Raw genomic sequence first — 17,404 nt, forward strand, 5'->3', positions numbered from 1 at the left:
AGAGCCCCGCGGGTGCCCCCTCAGGCACTCCCGCGCCCCCGCGAGGCCCGGACCTGCAACCTTCGGCTTCCCTGGACGGCTCCTCCGGGGTCCTGGAACTTCGGCCGCTCGGTGGGTCTCTCTCGTTCGACCGAGTCCACGAACAAGTGCTAGGGACGCGAGGGAGCAGCTCTCCCGGGCGGACGCGGACGATAAACATGCGAAGCCGCGCCTGCTCCCGGGGGCGCGGCCGGGGACCTACGCGGGTCGGAGACGTGCAGCCCGAGGGGACCCGCTCCGGGTACAAAGTGCAAGCCATACTTTGAGACCAAAGAAAAAAGAATTATTTTTTTTGTAAATAGGGCTTACTGACGCTTTTTTCTTTTTGCAAAGTCAACCAGTATGTGAAGAGTGTTAAAACAATGCGGGAAAAGCCTTCAAAATGGTTTTTGTAAAGGAAAGGATAGACAAGTTTTTTTTTTTGTTTGTTTTTGTTTCTTGGAACTAGTTCTTACAGCACAATGATTCCATTACAGTTAAGTCTGTAGATCTCACTATGAATTTAGGATTCACAATGAAAGGTGACTTGTGTTCCTCAGTGAAGTTATTTTGAGAGTTTATTGCTTCAGGCCTTTAGAACTAAAGGCAAGAGCAGTGTGCCCATTTTTTCTTATTCCCCTCTCCCTTTTATTTTTAGAAGAAGCAGTTTATTCTTTTTTTCTGAAACGTTTGATTGCCCAGATCAGGACAAATGCAGCAGTTTTTGAAAGATCGTTTTTTGCAAGTTTGTAAAGGAGTTAGGATCAGCTGAGTTAAATCACTTACAGTTCTGGTAGTCCTTCGTGGTCTCTTGGGGGTTTACAGACGCCATTAACTATAAGACTTGTCAGGTTTTGAGTCCATGATTCTACTGAATTTGGTTCAATCAGCTTATCTTGTGGGAATAATTCTGTTTAAATCCTCCAGCTGGAACTGGCTTAAATGTCGGTCAGATTTTTAGTGCAACAAAATGACCAGGATGTGTTCATATCAGTTGTTATATCCCTTGGCCATTTGCTGAGTTAGAATGAGAAATTCGAGAAATAGTTGTCAGTTGGCTTTGATTGATTTCTCATGCCAAGTGAGTATATACAGAAGTGTTCTTGCGTTTTTCTGGTTTGGTTGGCCTCATTTTGCTTCGAGGAACCAACTTTTCTTCACCTGATGAAGCTAAAGAAAAACATCTCTATGTCAGAACCATTGTATTTTTTTTCAGTTCATGAATATATGCATTTTGAAAAGTAATGCTTATGTCAAGTATGATGCATGTATTAACAAATAATAAGCCTTGAACTTTTAAACTGCAGTAACAGGGTCACTTTGAGGAGTCAAAATCCTTGCTCTTAAGGCTTTCCTTCCAGGTGTCTTCCTGCTTTAGGGGATTGTGGGGTAGGAGGTTGGCAGGTTGGAAGGGGTTGTCAAGGAGGGACACAATGTAAACAAATATTATTACAACATCATGTGACGAGTAGGCCAGTCGCTTGCCTTCTCTGAGCCGTGATAGCATGTTATACATTCTTTTCTTTTAGGATTTCTCACATTTTCATTTGCCTGACTAATGCCAACTATATGCAGTGTAAATGGACTCCTCTAGTCTGACTCCTTGAGGCTTGTGATGGGCCTTGTTTCTTATTTAGCTTTGTACCCTCTTCCGCAGGACTGAGCCTTAACACAATGCAGGTGTTCAGTACATGTTTGAATTGGGTGAAGTGCTTTCTGTTAGCTAGTGGTAGTATACATAGAACCACTAACTCTGGAAACTTGGCTAAAATGACAGTTCACTTGCAGCTCTGTGATGAAATTTACTTTAAAAGAATTTCCAACCATTCTTTTTAACCTGTTAATTCTCAAAAAGTGCACTGTGGATTTCAAAAAGTGGTTTTGATGTAGAAATTTTCTCCCTTTGTTGCTGAAATGCTTAAAACTCTTGGACAAATCCATTCACACTCTGCCTGTTTCTCATTTGTGAAAGCAGGGGTAGCAGTTTAGAGCAGACGTTCTTTGCAGCTAGGTAAATTTGAGCTCAAATCCCGGCTCTTCCATTGACTGGTGCAGCCTTGAGCAGATCACTTAACTTCTTAAGGGTTTGGATTTCCTACCGTGGAAGGTGTAGTAATGTGTTTTGCAGTGTTCTTAGGTTAAATGAAACTGTGTGCCTACCATTTAGTAGGTGTCTATTACCTGGTAGCTATAATGATAACAATATTGATAATTTTGTATGACAAAGCATTTTTAAAAGTCTGATGCTTGTGAGTACGGTGGTTTAGCTATTTCATAAATAAGGAATCCTTCTGAGACTTGGGTCTTAATCAAATGCAGTTTTTTAAAGGTGCTAGTTGAACTGAATATTAATAGAAATAGCTTTTATCTTCTCTATCACTCACTAGTCTTTGACTGGGACTTGCAGAGTGGCTTGGTTGAGTAGAACTCTGCATTTATAATGTTTAGGAGATGGTAAGAGATGGATTCTTTTCAACATTTGTAGTAGGATATCTGAGTTATACACTCAGTTCCAGCTTTTCTTATTTTGGCCTAGTCTTGAAAAATAATAGGTGTAGATTATGACCGCATTTCTCAAACTTGCTTAAGATAGAACTGGGAGTTAATGTTAGTACAATTCAGAGATGAGAGCAAACACTTCCTCTTCATATAGCAGTTTTCGAAGGTGCTACCAGTTACAGAAGGAAGCAGTGATTTAAGTCAGTTATAACAGCTCATTTTAGAACATTCACAATACCAAATGGAATAGATACATTCTAGAAATATTAACCTGTAATGGACATTTCTGTATATTGAATCTCATCTTTCCATAAGCTTTCTTAGAAGGATTTTGTATCTCATTTTGTATATTATAAATAAGTTTTTTTTTTTTTAAATAAGGGTTTCCTTTGGTTTTCTTATAAAGTAAAGATTTTAACCTTTTAACCATAGTAAAATTATATTTCATCAGACTCAGATTCAGAGGAAAAAAACATTCTTGACAAAGCTAAATGAACAAACTTAGATCTTTGGTAATCCCCTCTTCGAAAGTTAACATTTAAGTTCAGTTGAGTAGACTTGGTTATTACTGATAGGGACAGGCGTCCATTTGGAAGCAGTTCTGAGTCACTCACTATTAGGCTGTCTTACCACTGTACATGGGGAGGGGCGAGGAAGCTGTTAGTGGAAGGAAGTCCACCTGTGGGTTGACTGGGATATCATAAGACAGTGATGGGAAAGGTGGACAGCAATGTGTTTGGGTGCTGTGTGTATTGGGGGGGAGGGTGAAGGAAAAGATATGAGAGATTTCTGATGTACTTCACTGTGCAGGCTCTTTCTCTTAGAAATCAGTCCTTTTGAATTTTCACTTATCATATTATAAGCTCATATTTGGCTATAGCCTCTATCTACCACCCTAAATTGCTAGTTGTTTCTGAATGGTTAGGGATTAAGAAAGTATGTCACACTGTAATTAAGTTATCTTTTAGACAACTAAATATGTCAAGTTAAGGAAGGACACCTAAAAGTTATGTAGAAAATTTCACAGAACCCAGGATGATTCTCTGATGGTGATCTCTACTCGGGCTTAGTATTCTTACTTATAAAATAAAAACACTTAATAGTAATTTTATCCTATAAACTCTATAGTACTATAGTGAGAAACACATGAGATAAAGCACTATACAAATACTGTCATGCTGTCATTTTTATTGGTTGGCTACTCTTCTGGATAAAATTTAAATCTTAGTCTAAAAGGGGAAAACATCTAACAAACTTTATTGGTTTTTCTTTATAAAAGGTGATTAAAATATACAATTTCTATTGCCATTCTTCTTGGGAAAATATACTTTTTACTTTTAGCTCTTCTCATATTTCCTTTTACAACATATTTATCTTGAAATGTTTTTCTAAACTCTAAAGAAATCTTAGTTCTCAGCGCTTGCTGTTAGACCCATATTACTGTGAAATCACAGGAACTGACATTGCATGCCAATGCTTGAAGTCAGGTGAAACCATAATAAACAGTGAGCAAAGAATGTCAGAATATTTGAAGAGTACAAAAGAAGATAGTCGTCTTATATTTATTGACTTTTTTTTAAATTATTTTTTTAATTGGTTTGCTCAAATCTTATATGTCAGGTGTTATATTATGTGTCTTACATTTCTTATTTAATTTTTTAAAATAAACATATGAAGCAAGCAAGCATTAGTCAGTTTCAAGGTGAGGGAATAGCCCCAAAAGTGATTTAACAGTGGTCACATAATTATAAAACTATCATGCTAAATTTTGAACTGAGATTATTCTGACTCAAAAGGCTATGCTTTTCATAACATTGACACTATCAGCTTGAAAGAGTACATTTTGAAAATAAATCAAGTTTATTGAGATATTATTTATATACCCATTATATGTATATAGAGTTTATACCCATTATATACATATAGAGTTTGATGGGTTTTGTCATATGTATCCATGCGTGTAATTTAATAGCACAATCAAGATATAGAGCATTTCCATCATTCCAGAAAATTCTCTTGTGCCACCCTACAGGCAGTTTCTCCCTTCAGCCCTTACCCCATTGCCTGGCTCACCATAGGTAAACACTACTCTGCTGTCTGTCAGTACAATTTTGACTATATTAGGGGTCCTTAAACAATGGCCCACAGGCCAAATCTGGCCTACTGCCTGTTTTTATAAACTTTTAATAAACAAGTGAACAAAACAATTTCGATGATGTCTGATGGCCGTAATGCTAGGAAGAATATAAAGAGCATTAGTAGAAGATGGGCAGGCCCAAAATCAAGGTCTTTCTGAGGAGATAGATTTGAGCAGAGATCTGAAGGAAGTGAAGGGGGCTTGTAAGCCCCCTGAAGATCCCTGGATGTTCTGAGCAGAAGGAACATTGGATGCAAAGAGTTTCAGATGGGAGTGTGCGGGAGGAGGGAGGCTAGTGTGGCTGGGATGGGTGATAAAGGAGAACTATAGGAGATGATGCAGTACATGTAGGTAGAGGCCTGATCCAGTAGACTTTTAAGTATGATGGGAAGCAACTGAAGGATTTGAGCAAGGAGTGACAAGAGCAGATGTAGGTTTTAAAGGTTTCACTGTGTATGTAGGGAGCAGGAGTAGAAAAGGGAGATGAGTTAAAGTTTTGCAGTAGTACGGTTTAGAGAAGATGGTGGGTTGGATTAGGGTGGTAGCGGTGAAAGTGGTGAGAAGTGGTCAGAATCACAACACTTTGAAAATAGAACTGATAGGATTACTTATGAATTGGAAAAAAGGTTTGGAAGGAAAGAATGGAAATAAGGATGATCCCTAGGTGGGGAATATGTGGAATGAATTTACTGGAAGGAAGAAATTGTGACTTCTCTTTGGAGCATGCTGAGTTTGATCTGTGAGACTTTTAAATGAAAGTATTAGTCAGTATTTGGGTATGCAAATCTGGAGTTCAAGGATGAAGTCTGGATTGGATATAAGAATTAGAGAATTGTATGTAGGTAGAGAAGGAGAGGGCAGTGGGGGTTATTGTAGGAATTAGGAATGTATAAAGCTGGCACAAGGAGGTGCACATGGCATGGTAGCTAGTAATAATAGCAGTGGTAAACAACAACTAGGCGTAAGTGAGCGGTAGATCTGAGTGAAGGAAGGTGATAGTGACCTAAAATGATACTTGTATATTATGTCAGAGTTGGTTAGGATTCTTCACATGCTGAAAACATTTCTCCTGTGAGAATGAAATAGAAATATTAGATCTGTTGTACATTTTCAGTCTTTTAATGTGATGCAGGGGTATCCCATGCATGTACTTCACATACAGGTGACACACAAGGTAGTCTGGAAGAGTGAGATGGTAGGTAGGTTGTATTTTCTAAATATTCTGCAATGTATATGTATATTAACCTTATCTTTAATAGAGGTAGTTATTATTTTTGGAGATTTTGCTTAGTTGGTAAGCTTCTGAGCCGATGGGTTTCATTCGTTTCTGGTTGCTAACACGACTTATTCCTATAGATGAGTCTTTGACTATGGTCTGTTGTCTCGAAAATTTGAGCCCTTGCTCACATGGGAGAGAATTGGGTAAGAGTATGGTTTGGATATGAGTCCATAATAGCTCCTGGGAAAATTGTTCTTATCTGGCTAGATGCTGCACCATTTTGTTCAAAGGGAACATCATGTAGCATTTGCATTGTGGTGGGCAGGTCACTTCAGATAAATTGAATTGAGCATGAATCATTTTTCTAAATCTGAATTATACTATCATTATTTACTAGATTTTTAGAAGTATTCTTTTTCCCAGGTGATGACTGTGCTAAAGGTGGTAGATATCGCAGCAGCTTTTTGCATATTTGACATTTTCTGTAATTCATAAATCCCTTGTAAAAGCGCACTTAGTATAATTTGAAATGGTATCTGTAAATCAGTCTACCTGCCTGGTTTTGCCAGTTGATTTCTGCTCCCTTTAAAGTGGGCGTGTTTCCGGAGTGAGACAAGGAAAGTCCGTTGAGGCATTGCATGGGAATAATTTCTGTTACCTTTTATAAACTGGAAGGTTTTTTGCCAAAGAGTGGTTGGACTCAGAATACAAAGAAACTCTGGATGTGACCTTACAGTTTGGAAGTTATTTAGGAAAAAAAAATTGTGGCAACAAAAGTTGAGTTTTAATTGTTCTATTGGTCACGTGAGGCCTTGGGGCCGGGCTGAGGTGCTTCTCTGTTTGAGGATTAAGAATATATATGGGTCAGTGGACACGAATGACCAAAGCTTTTGCCTGGGCCCTCCAGCTTAAATGGTGCTGCATGTATGCTTAGAGCATAGGATAATGTGCATTTAAAAGATTTTTCCATTCTAGAAGAATCCTAAGAGGCAAGCTCTCTCCTAAAAGGTGTTTTCTAAAAAGTGAAGTCACTAACGGGAAGAAAGAACCTTTACTGAGTGCTTGCCTGCATGTTGTGTGTTCATTTACATTCCCTTAATTCCTTACAATAACCCTGTAAAATAGGTATTTTTTTGAGGAGGAAACTGAGGTTCAGAGATTTTAGTTTGCCTCTCTTAGGTCAATGAACTGTAATTTTCATCCAGGACTTGGTGACCTATTAACATACTCTGGTTTTATTATATATGCCTTAAGTCCCTTTTTTTTCCCCCACTGATATAATTATATCCCAAATAACAAGCTTAAAATTCCAGCTTGTTCTGGTAAATAGAAAATCATTGTGGTCTGCCGTTAAAGTTTTCCTAAAACTCTTAAAAACATGCTGGGCTTCTGTGTCTGTGCCTTGAAAGTAGCAGGAACTTGCCAGTAGGTCTGTATTTTACTCCATATGCAGGATAACGTTAATAATTAACATTTACACACTTTCACATCTTCAAAGTGTTATGCAAACAGTTAATTAGTTCATGTTTAACCTATTTTGGAGGTTGAAAAACCAGTTTTTTAGGTTCATTTTTGCAGTATCGAAGTGTTTGGAGGATAAGGAGTAAGTCTTCAGTGCGAAAAATGCGGGTATGTATCATGCTGTATTAAACATCTTTCTTCAGTCTCCTAGCTTTGTGCCCAGTCTAGCTCACTCACATTACATGTTTTTTGTTGTTGTTTTTTTGTTTTTGTTTTTGGAGGGTGTACATTTTCTGGCTAATACAGGAAATGTGTAGACTGAAAGAAAGACACCGGGTTTGGGGTAGTTGGGGAAGGAAAGATCTTGGCGATTCAGCGAACTGTAATGTAACTTTCTTTTCTGTAGTCCCTTAAATGTGAATTGTCCTTTATTAATTCCTGTAGGGGTTTTGAGGGTCATGAAGTGATTGGCACAGAGACTCTGGCAAATGCACAGAGTCTTTACACATGCTGATTTCTGGGAGAAAATTCCTTTTTCCTCCTAGTTTACATAATAACTGTAACTGAATAATTTGCTAGTTTCCTCACCACCACTTGTCACCTGATTCCATCTCCTCTCTCCTACACCTCCAATAAAATGGCTTTTACTTGGCAAGATTGTATAGTTGGAAAAAGATTTGGAAGGATGCACTAGTCTCACTTCAGTTGTGTTTCTGTCACATAACTAGCTCTGTGACCTTGAGCAGGTTACTGCTTTTCTTTTGCCCTTGAGTTTTGTGAAATATGTTAATGACTCACCTTTCATTGAGTCCTAGAGGGGTGACTGGAAGAGGATTTAAAACTTACGATCTTGGACATGAAATGGGACAGGATATTTTGACATCAGTGAGGATTCTTCAAAGTTACAGTGACTTCCTTCCTGCTTTGGTTGGAATAATTGATTTCTTAACTATTGTTGCCAGCCACATTACTACGCTTTAAACATCTTTTCTTTTTCTAATACAGAGCAATAAATAGAACCATTTAATAAATAATGACTCTGGGTGACTTCCTAAGACAGGACATGCAGGACTGTTCATCATTGCTTATAGCTCAGCCATTCAGAGGGATCTGTTCATGAATCTTTTGTGTAGGTGACCTTGCCGGAGAAACCTTAGTAAGTTATGGCAGAAAGGAGAAGAATTCTGAGAGCTTGGCATGTATATTTAATTAGATTTTTATCATGAATGGGAATCTGTTCTTTTAATGGGTCCAGATAGAATGGCCCTTATCAAGTCTCTTTTTTCCCCTTTTCTTTTCCTTTATTTCTTGAAAATCCGAAAACTTAAAAGTGAGACGAGTTGGCTTTTGAACCTTTTTGTAACATTAAATACACCCAGGTTTAAGCTTTTCATCCTTTTCTACCGAGATTTATGGTAACTTGGAAGGAATGTTATACAGCTGACTTTGAATGATACTATATATGAACTTTGAATATTTGACAGTGAGTTAAATGTTTAAAGCTACCCTTTTAAGGGATGTCTATAGGTAACATTTGTTTACTTTTTTTGAAAAAGGAGACTTTTTTGGTCAGGCTAAATTATGTATATAAATTAGACAAGATAGAAGTTTTCTTTCAGAAGCAGTTGGTTATAGCAGTATCATAAGCTACAGAAATAAATGTATTTTTCCAAGAAACTATTTCAGCAACTAAGATAAAAGATTGTTTTTCCTGTTTAGGTTAGGTATTTTGGGTTACACTGTTTTCAGTCATGTCTTTTTCTGTATTTTTCTCTACTGGTCATTTTCTCCCTCCCAGTTAATTCAGTAGGATTCATTTGTCTAGTTGCTCACTGAGTAGGTGGGGATAAGGTAGACCATATATCTGTATTTCCTTCTAAATTATAAGTTCCTGGAGAGCAGATTTTATTTGCTTTCTTTGTGACTGTATTTCCAGTACTTGGCATTGTGTATGGCATATAGTAGGTGCTACTCAGGAAATACTTGGATTGATGAATGGAAGAATGAATTTGTGACAAAAGTATAATAATAATACATGCATATTATTAGACTCTTATAAAATCTACCCTGTTGAGAACAGATTTTAGTTTTTTTTCTCCTAGCATCAATTGTAGTTTGATTCCAGTGAGTTAAATCATTCCTTTTTGGGATGAGAAACTCTTGTTAAATGGAGTGTTGGCCAGTGTTGACCAAGTCTAGTAGTAAACTCTACAACTCTTGCTGGTTTTTGTGGTTGGTCATGTAGATCTCTGTCTGTCACTGTAAAGTTAACCTGTGCAACAGCTTTATCACTGACTTGTGGGTGATTGATGTGAGAATGTAGGTGTGGCTTGTCTGCTTAATTAAAAAAAGTATAATAATTTTAAAACTTAATCAAAATAGATCCTTGTATACCCATTACTCCGAATCTAGAGAATGAGCAAGATTTTGCCATTCTCTGAATGTCATTTGTTAAAGTAACAGTTTTATCGAGTTATAATCCGTGTATGATAGTTTACTGCTGCTTCACTTTAATGTTTATTCTAGTTGTCTTGAAAGTCATTACCAAACTATTATTTTCTTAATAGTGATTTTTATATGGCATTTTTACTTCAATGTATAATATTGTAAACCATGAAGTGTCTGTAAATCATGACATAGTATGTTTCCAGGATACAGAGCAGACAAGTTTAACTCAAAGCTAACGAGTGCTGAGTAGCCTTTTTTCCTTTCAGCAGATTCATTACAGAAGTAGGACCATAAACCTTCTATTAAGCACTTTTGTATGAAATCTGAGATTTCTGCCAAATTAGACATGGAAAATTAAACAGTGCGGCACAAATTACTGATCTGTGCAGTTTTTGAGTTCTTCTCCCTATGTTAGCCTTTTTGTTTTTTTTTTTTCAGATGACTATTTCTTTTAAATACCAGTACAAGAATGTTACGATTTATACAGAATTATTTTTGGTTTCATGTCAATAGTTTTTTCACCTTTTCCTGTAGAATTCAGTGATTTTTTTCCCCCACCCCGAGAATCTGTTTTTCTTCTTAAAATGCATTCCCATTTGTTTTGATTTTTGTGAAGAAAATACTTTTAGATAATTGAATAGCTTCATAAATTTTGTACTTCCTTAATAATTCATTTCGCAATGCTTGTTAAAAGTGTTACTTCCTAATTCAGATCATCGTCTTAAAAACTTTCATTTGAAGCGCCAAGAACAATTAATCCACTGTTTTTCATGGTCCCTATTTGTATATACTGTGTCCTGAGCTCATGGGTTCTCTGAAATACCACAGTTTTTTCTCCCTTTGTGGTAAAGTTAACTGTTTTGGCTGCCTATCCAAAAGTGCTTGTGGCAGTCTAAAGATTACTACTTTAATAGTTAGCTCACTAGCATGTGTGCCCATAAATGGAGAATTTTCTTTCCTGAGTCCAAATAAAAGTAATAGTTCATCTGTGCGATATCTCAGTACTCAAGTACTAAAGGAAATTCAGAGGAAATATATCTGTTCTGTCCCTTCAGCCTTGATTCCTGTTGAGGTCTATAGGGACAAGTTCACTGATAGAGTAGCTGTCATTTATTGAGAACCTCTGTTAAACTAAGTGTCTTATGTTTATCAGTTTTCACCTCTGCAAGATATTCTGTGATTTTGCCAGAAAAAAATTGAGGTGCAAGTAGGTTAATTAATTTTAGATGCATTTCATTTAGCAGACGTTTACTAAAGGTCTGCTGTCTGTCAGGCACACAGGTGCCAGGGATCCAGGGACGAACACAAATAAGACATGGTCACTGCCCTTAAAGCACTTTTGATTTTCTTTCTTGATTAATATAGTGACAGTAATAATAGTAATAATTGCCATCAAATGATTGCTTTGCATGTGCAAGCTTAGTGCTGTGTGCTCTAGTTACCTATATTTCATTTTAATCCCCACAGAATCCTAAGAGGCTGAGTCTGTTATCCATATTTTATGGATGAGGAAACTGAGACGTAGAGAGCTAGCTAACTCTGGCTTACACAATATGTGGCAGAGTTGGGACTTGAACATGGGTCTGACTCCAGGGCCCAATCTCTTTTCTACATGCATCAAGAACATTTCTAGCAAGAGTTGAAATAAGTAATTATGTGAAAAGGACATCCATCATGAGCTATGGTTTTGGCAGAACTTTGTGTAACTTTGAGTTTGCCAGTAGATTTATTTTTATAGTTAACTTTCTAGAATAATCTCTTATTCTAGAAGTCATCAAGTAGTTTTTATGATTTGTGAAACATAATTTTTGTCATGTTTTTATTAACAGTAATGTGCAGTCTCTAGAAATTCATGAAGTATACCTAAGGAAAAAAAAATGCACATATGAATAAATGATACTACCTAAAAAAAATTTGGTATAATTTAGTGTTTTTCTTTCCAAACTTGAAAATTTGTAGAGGGTGTGTGTTTGAGAGAATGAGTATGTATGTATATGCATGCATGCCATATATGATCATATTCTATATGTTCTTGAGTATAAGATTATAAAAGATATTTCATGATGATACCTTTATATATGCTGCCAAATAACATAATTACTTTAATGGCTATATAGTATTGTGTGGATTTAGATTTGTTTTCAGTTCACTATTACTCTGTAGTTTGAATATTTTTAAATTGTATTGTTTTTCTTGCCCCTCCCTTCCTCCTTCACTTTCTGGTGTTAAAAACATTGCTGTGATGATAATTGTGTACATAATTTTTGTATCCTCGTTTACCTCTTTCTCACAGAAATAGAATTGCTAGGGCAGAGGCTGTACATTGCAACAGCGGTTAATAGATACTGTCAAACTGACTACAGAAAGCTTATATCTTTTACAGTCACACTGGTGGAGTATGAGTGCCTGTTGACCATTTCTCCATTTCTCCATAACCTTTAGAAAGAAGGTTATGGAGAAGGTTATCCAAGATTTTAAATGTCATACTAGAATCACTAGTAGAATTACTGGATTACTGGCAGCCAATTCCAAATAAAAAGAAGGTTATCCAAGATTTTAAATGTCATACTAGAATCACTAGTAGAATTACTGGATTACTGGCAGCCAATTCCAAATAAAAACCTCTTTCTAAAAGAGAAGAAACTCGTGAAGCATAGTCACTACTCGTAAGCAGTGAGAGTTGATCTAAGATTGGTTGTCAGTGTTGAAAGGCACATGAAGGAAACTTTCAAATAAAGAGAGTCGCTGATGTCTTGTTCTTTTTGCTACTCCTTAATTGTCCAAATTAGCTCCCCAGTAGAGAAGCATTTGAGATAAGATTTATAGGCGTGATAAGGTCTCCTACACAAAGTGCTCTGTGAGAGATGATCAGTGGCCATGCTCTTACACATCCAAGTGCACATTAGAAGCTTTTAAAATTTAGTTATGAGCATACATAATCCCCATGTTCCCCAAATCACAGTCATGTGTTGGCATTATGGTTTAAATAACCAAGAAATAAGCAAATTAAACATTGGTCTCTGGTCTTGACTCATTCATACAGCCAAACATTCTTCTGTGGGACCACGATGAGTTAATTGATCTTAGCTATGATAGCATCGATTTTCAATCAGATAATTTCTGTCGATATTTTCTCTACTGTTGGTAGGAAGCGTCAGTTACATGGCAAGTTATAAGTCATACAGGTGCATAAGCTGATCTCCTGGCACTGTTGATACACCATCATGTCTCTGTTCTGTCTGGTATAGTTTGGAGTATTATCTAGCAGATTCTTAGCCTGTTCCTGGTTGCAGAGAAAGAGCTGGTTAATTTAGTAGATAAATCTTATCACTAGAAGTAGAATTGATTTATGACGGCTCTATAATAATGTCACCCTGGATCATGTAGATGGTTATTTAGTTGTGGGAGGACTTTTGTGGTCCAGTTTTTAATGTAGCATACCTGATTTCTTGAACTGTTCAGATTCCATTGATGTGTCTGGGAGTTATTTTGCTTGGTAGGAACCCTCTCGAATCCTCTTATATGGAGGTGTGAGGACATCCTCTCTGCCAGTCTGAATTCCCAAAGCACCTCTGTCTCGGAAATCAGACGAGCTCTGTTTTGGGGGTCAGGTGCGCTCTTTCATTTATTTTCCATTACAGACACATTGTCCTTGAATCTCAGAAGCGTGCTGTCCCGCTTTCTCACTCTTTCTTCCCCCTGGGAACTTGAGCTAGAATCTATTTGCCAAAGAAGCTAGTATTTTTTTATCCCCATATTCTCTTGATAACTTCCCTTTTGGAGACACAGAAAAGGGAGTAATGACATTTAGCAGGTCAGGCAGGAAATAGGATCTTAGCATCTAACATTTCAGAGGATTCTCCCTTTGAGTCTCTTGACTTTCTCTTTCCTGTCTTATGGATCTGGGAATAAACATAATAGACTTGGTAAATCAGTATTAGAAGTTAAATGTTTCACTACAGTTGTTCTGAGTCACCTGTAAGAATGAGTAATGAGTAAAGAGAATGAGTAACATGAGAATAATAAGAAAGTAAAGGTGCCAGATTACAGATTAGAGAGTTGAAGCTCATTGACTGTGATGAAAGCATTCTGGAGCTGAGAAAAAACTTGTTTTTTGGGAACAGACACTGGACTAGGATTCAGTAGATTTGGGATCTAGACTTAGTTTGCTGCTAACAACCTCGGGCAAATCATTAGACCCTTCGCACCTCCCACCCCCCCACCCCCCGCCCAGTTTCTACCATTAAAAGTGAAATGCATTTATTTTTGTTTGTTTTGTCCCCCCACCCCCCCCACCCCCAAAGAAAGCATTCTCAGGCCCTGGGGTTTCTTAGAATCACATTGGGGGCAAGTGGAATTGGGGAGGGCATGATGAAGAAACCAGGTTGTCCCCCATAGAGTAGCTCCATTTGTTTCTGTTTTACTTCTGTGAGTTTCCTGTAATATTTTCTTTGAAGAAAGTCTCATGGCCAAAAATCAGTTTGGAAATATCTAGACTGGAAATCTTGAAAATGCCTTTTGATGCTAAGATTTGGTGTTTATAAAGACCCATTCGTTGTCTTTGTTTTTGGTTTATTTCTCTCAGGGCTAGGGAAATATTGTCCTAATTGTGAAATAACTATGTAGTATAATAGATAATAGTGATGTTTAACTACTCAGCTGTGCGCTGATGTCAAGTGTACATGAACTATTTCTCAACTAAACAATGAGAAATTAAAGCACTTTTTACCTCTCCTAACTTGGAGAATTCTAATGAAAAGGTAAAGAAAATTGTATTCCTTGCTTATTAAAATATTTTTGCTACCTGCCACTTTTTTTTAGCATCTACCTTGTAGCATTTTATGTAAATTGTCTCATTTAACTCTGAGATCGCCTTGTGAAGTAGCTGGAGTTAACTACTGTAGATAGGAAATTGAGGCTCACAGAGATATCGTAGCTTGGCCAAGATCCCACAGCTACTAAGTGATAGAGGTGGGGTTTGGAACTAGGATTGTATTTCTAAGATGCGTGTATTCTTCTGTTGGCTTGCTTCTTCTAAATTTACAGAGATTTTTTAGCTTGAAGAAATTATTAGTAGAACCATTACTACCCATGTTTCTCATTAATGAAATCTGATAATATGAGTGATTGGCACCTTTCATTGTTCTTAACTGCTTGGATTATGCCAAGGACTCAATATTAGGGTTGAAATTATCAGACTATATTCCCCATTTGTTACATCCTTATAATTAAGGAATAAATGAAAAAATTTTCAGATTTGATTGAGCAGGATGAAATAGCATGTGTGGTTTTACAAAAGCTTGGAAATTTTTCCTGGAACAATAATAGATATAAAAACTAAAAAAAAATACAATGATGATGCTAAATTGTTTAGTCATAGAACATATGTAGATAATATTGTTTCATAATCAGTATGAGAATCATGATATTCATAAGGGTGCATTGGAAATTGGGTGATAATTTTGGTGCCTTAAGAACAAGTTTGCTATGACGTTACCTAATTGCAGAGTAACTGGGCATTTTTTCCTTCAAAATGTAATAATTTATTACTAGGCATTGCAAAGACATCACATTGTAATGGGCATTAGTGCCGCTCACCATGGTTGCTAGTTCTTCCTAGGCATGTAAAGGGGCCATTTCTCGGTCTCTTTCAGCTCGATGTGGCCGTGAGATTTACCCTATCCAATGAAAGGTGAGCAGAAATGACAGGAATCACTTTTGGATGGAAGCATTTAAAAGCTGATGTGAGATCCTTGCCGTCTCTCCCTCCTCGTGGAGTCTTACCATGCAGTTAAAGCAGGTCGGAGAAGGGAGCTAAAGCATGAAGGGCAGCTTCCCTAGAGTCGTCTGCAGCCATGGTGATCTTTGAGTGAGACATAAATTTTATTGTTTATTATATGTTCAGCCTCTGACACTCTGGTTGTTTATTTCCACAGTATAACCTAGCCTATCATGATGTTATCACATCATCAGTAATCACTCATGTAATAGATTGGTAAGGAGAGGGACTGACCGAGAATGAAGCAAAATTACTTTGGATACAAAGCTCAGCGACGTTAAATACATAGTAGAGGGCAAAGTTTCTCTTTCAGCTATCATCCGTGTCCTTTTATTATTCCAGAAGCACAGCTCTGGTCATATCACTGCCCTGTGTGAAGACAGTACTCACTGCCCATGGAACAAGGTCTGAGTCAGGACTGCCACACTGTGGTCCTGACATGCCTTCAAAACTGTTCTCTTGTCACCGTGAACTGTGTATCCAGCATGCGCTTTTGCCCATTCACACATTTGAGAATCATGTATTGATCACTTTGCATGCCAGTGTTGAAGTTGGACTCTGAGGACAACACAATGTTCTTTCCCATCTCTGCATATCCAAATTTAACTTAGCTTTTAATGTGCCTTGAAGGATGTTTCTTGTATAAACCCTGCTTCCTTCGTACAGGCAGCTGGATATGATCTCTCTGACCTCTTAAGCCTTTTTGGCACCTTGCTTTCTATCCTATATTGTCAATTTTAATTTTATGTGTTAGTCCTTTTACTGGGCTAGTGTCAAACTGTTCCCTAGCCCAGCAGTATTTACTGAGTGATTCGTTGTTAGATTGTGGCTGTGTTGAACAGCCAGTCAATGATTAATTTGCTTTTGTTTGAAAAATTGTTATCTTTAAAGTTCTGACTTCCTTGCACTTGCCTCTTTCTGGCTATTGTCGTTGTGTTTGTACTTTCTTAGCAGTTGTGTGCAGGTTTATATAGCAGGGCCTTATGTGGCAATGGTTTTTAAAAACTAGAATGCCATATCCTATGACTCACTGACACACTGGTGAGTCTTCATTACCACAGTGTAAGGTCCGTTTTGTGTTTTCTTCACGCATTCCATAGGGTTTCCTGATGCGGCATTTGGGGTAAACGTAGGGCTTATGAATGTATGAGTCAGATGTTTAAACCAATTCATACTTTTTGTCTTGGTGTTTTGTTATCTCTACTGATTGGCTCCTGAAAGATACGTGCCCTTGATACAGAGTTTTGAACTGGGTAGTTAAAAAGACCCAGATTCTAGTCTGGTTTGCCTATTAGTTAACTTTGTAAACTTTGTGAGTTTCATATCCATGAAACAAAATGTTCGACGAGGATGAGATTAACATCCTGATTTTACAGAGGACCAGTTAAATTTTTGGAATTCTAACCTAGTGTGGATGCCAGAATTGGAGACAAAATTCTGCTAGAGTTGGGATGGAATGAAGGAAACTTTAGATTTCTCAAGTGCTTACTTTGTGCTGGATGCTGTTTATTCACTTTATTCACTGTTCTCTGAGGGAGACTTTATATCCATCTTCTGTTAAGGAAATCTGAGGGTCAGAGAAGCTAGGGTACTTACCTAGGCTCTACAGTTGGTAAGAGCAGGATCCAGAACATTGGCGAAAATCAGTCTCATTCTGAAACCATGATTCTTTTTAATGTGAAATGGAAGCAGTTTTAGGTTTTGCTAAGAGAGGAGCCTTTAGGACAAAATGAAGGATGGTTTGGGCGTATCTTGAAGGAAGAGCTGTATGTTGCGTCTGATGCTATTTGTAGAATAATGTTAAGACACAAAGGAGGGTTACTGGACACACTCTTTTTCTGAA

At 37.4% G+C, this 17,404-nt stretch overlaps 1 protein-coding gene across 6 annotated transcripts in view; it reads left to right on the forward strand.

The window, feature by feature from the left end:
• Nucleotides 1-17,404, forward strand: part of AKAP13 (A-kinase anchoring protein 13) — a 234,334-nt gene that overhangs the window by 572 nt on the left and 216,358 nt on the right. The gene's annotated exons all lie outside the window — the stretch shown is intronic.

The sequence above is a fragment of the Pteropus alecto genome, unplaced genomic scaffold (genome assembly GCF_000325575.1).
Source record: "Pteropus alecto unplaced genomic scaffold, ASM32557v1 scaffold60, whole genome shotgun sequence".
Lineage (NCBI taxonomy): Eukaryota > Metazoa > Chordata > Mammalia > Chiroptera > Pteropodidae > Pteropus > Pteropus alecto.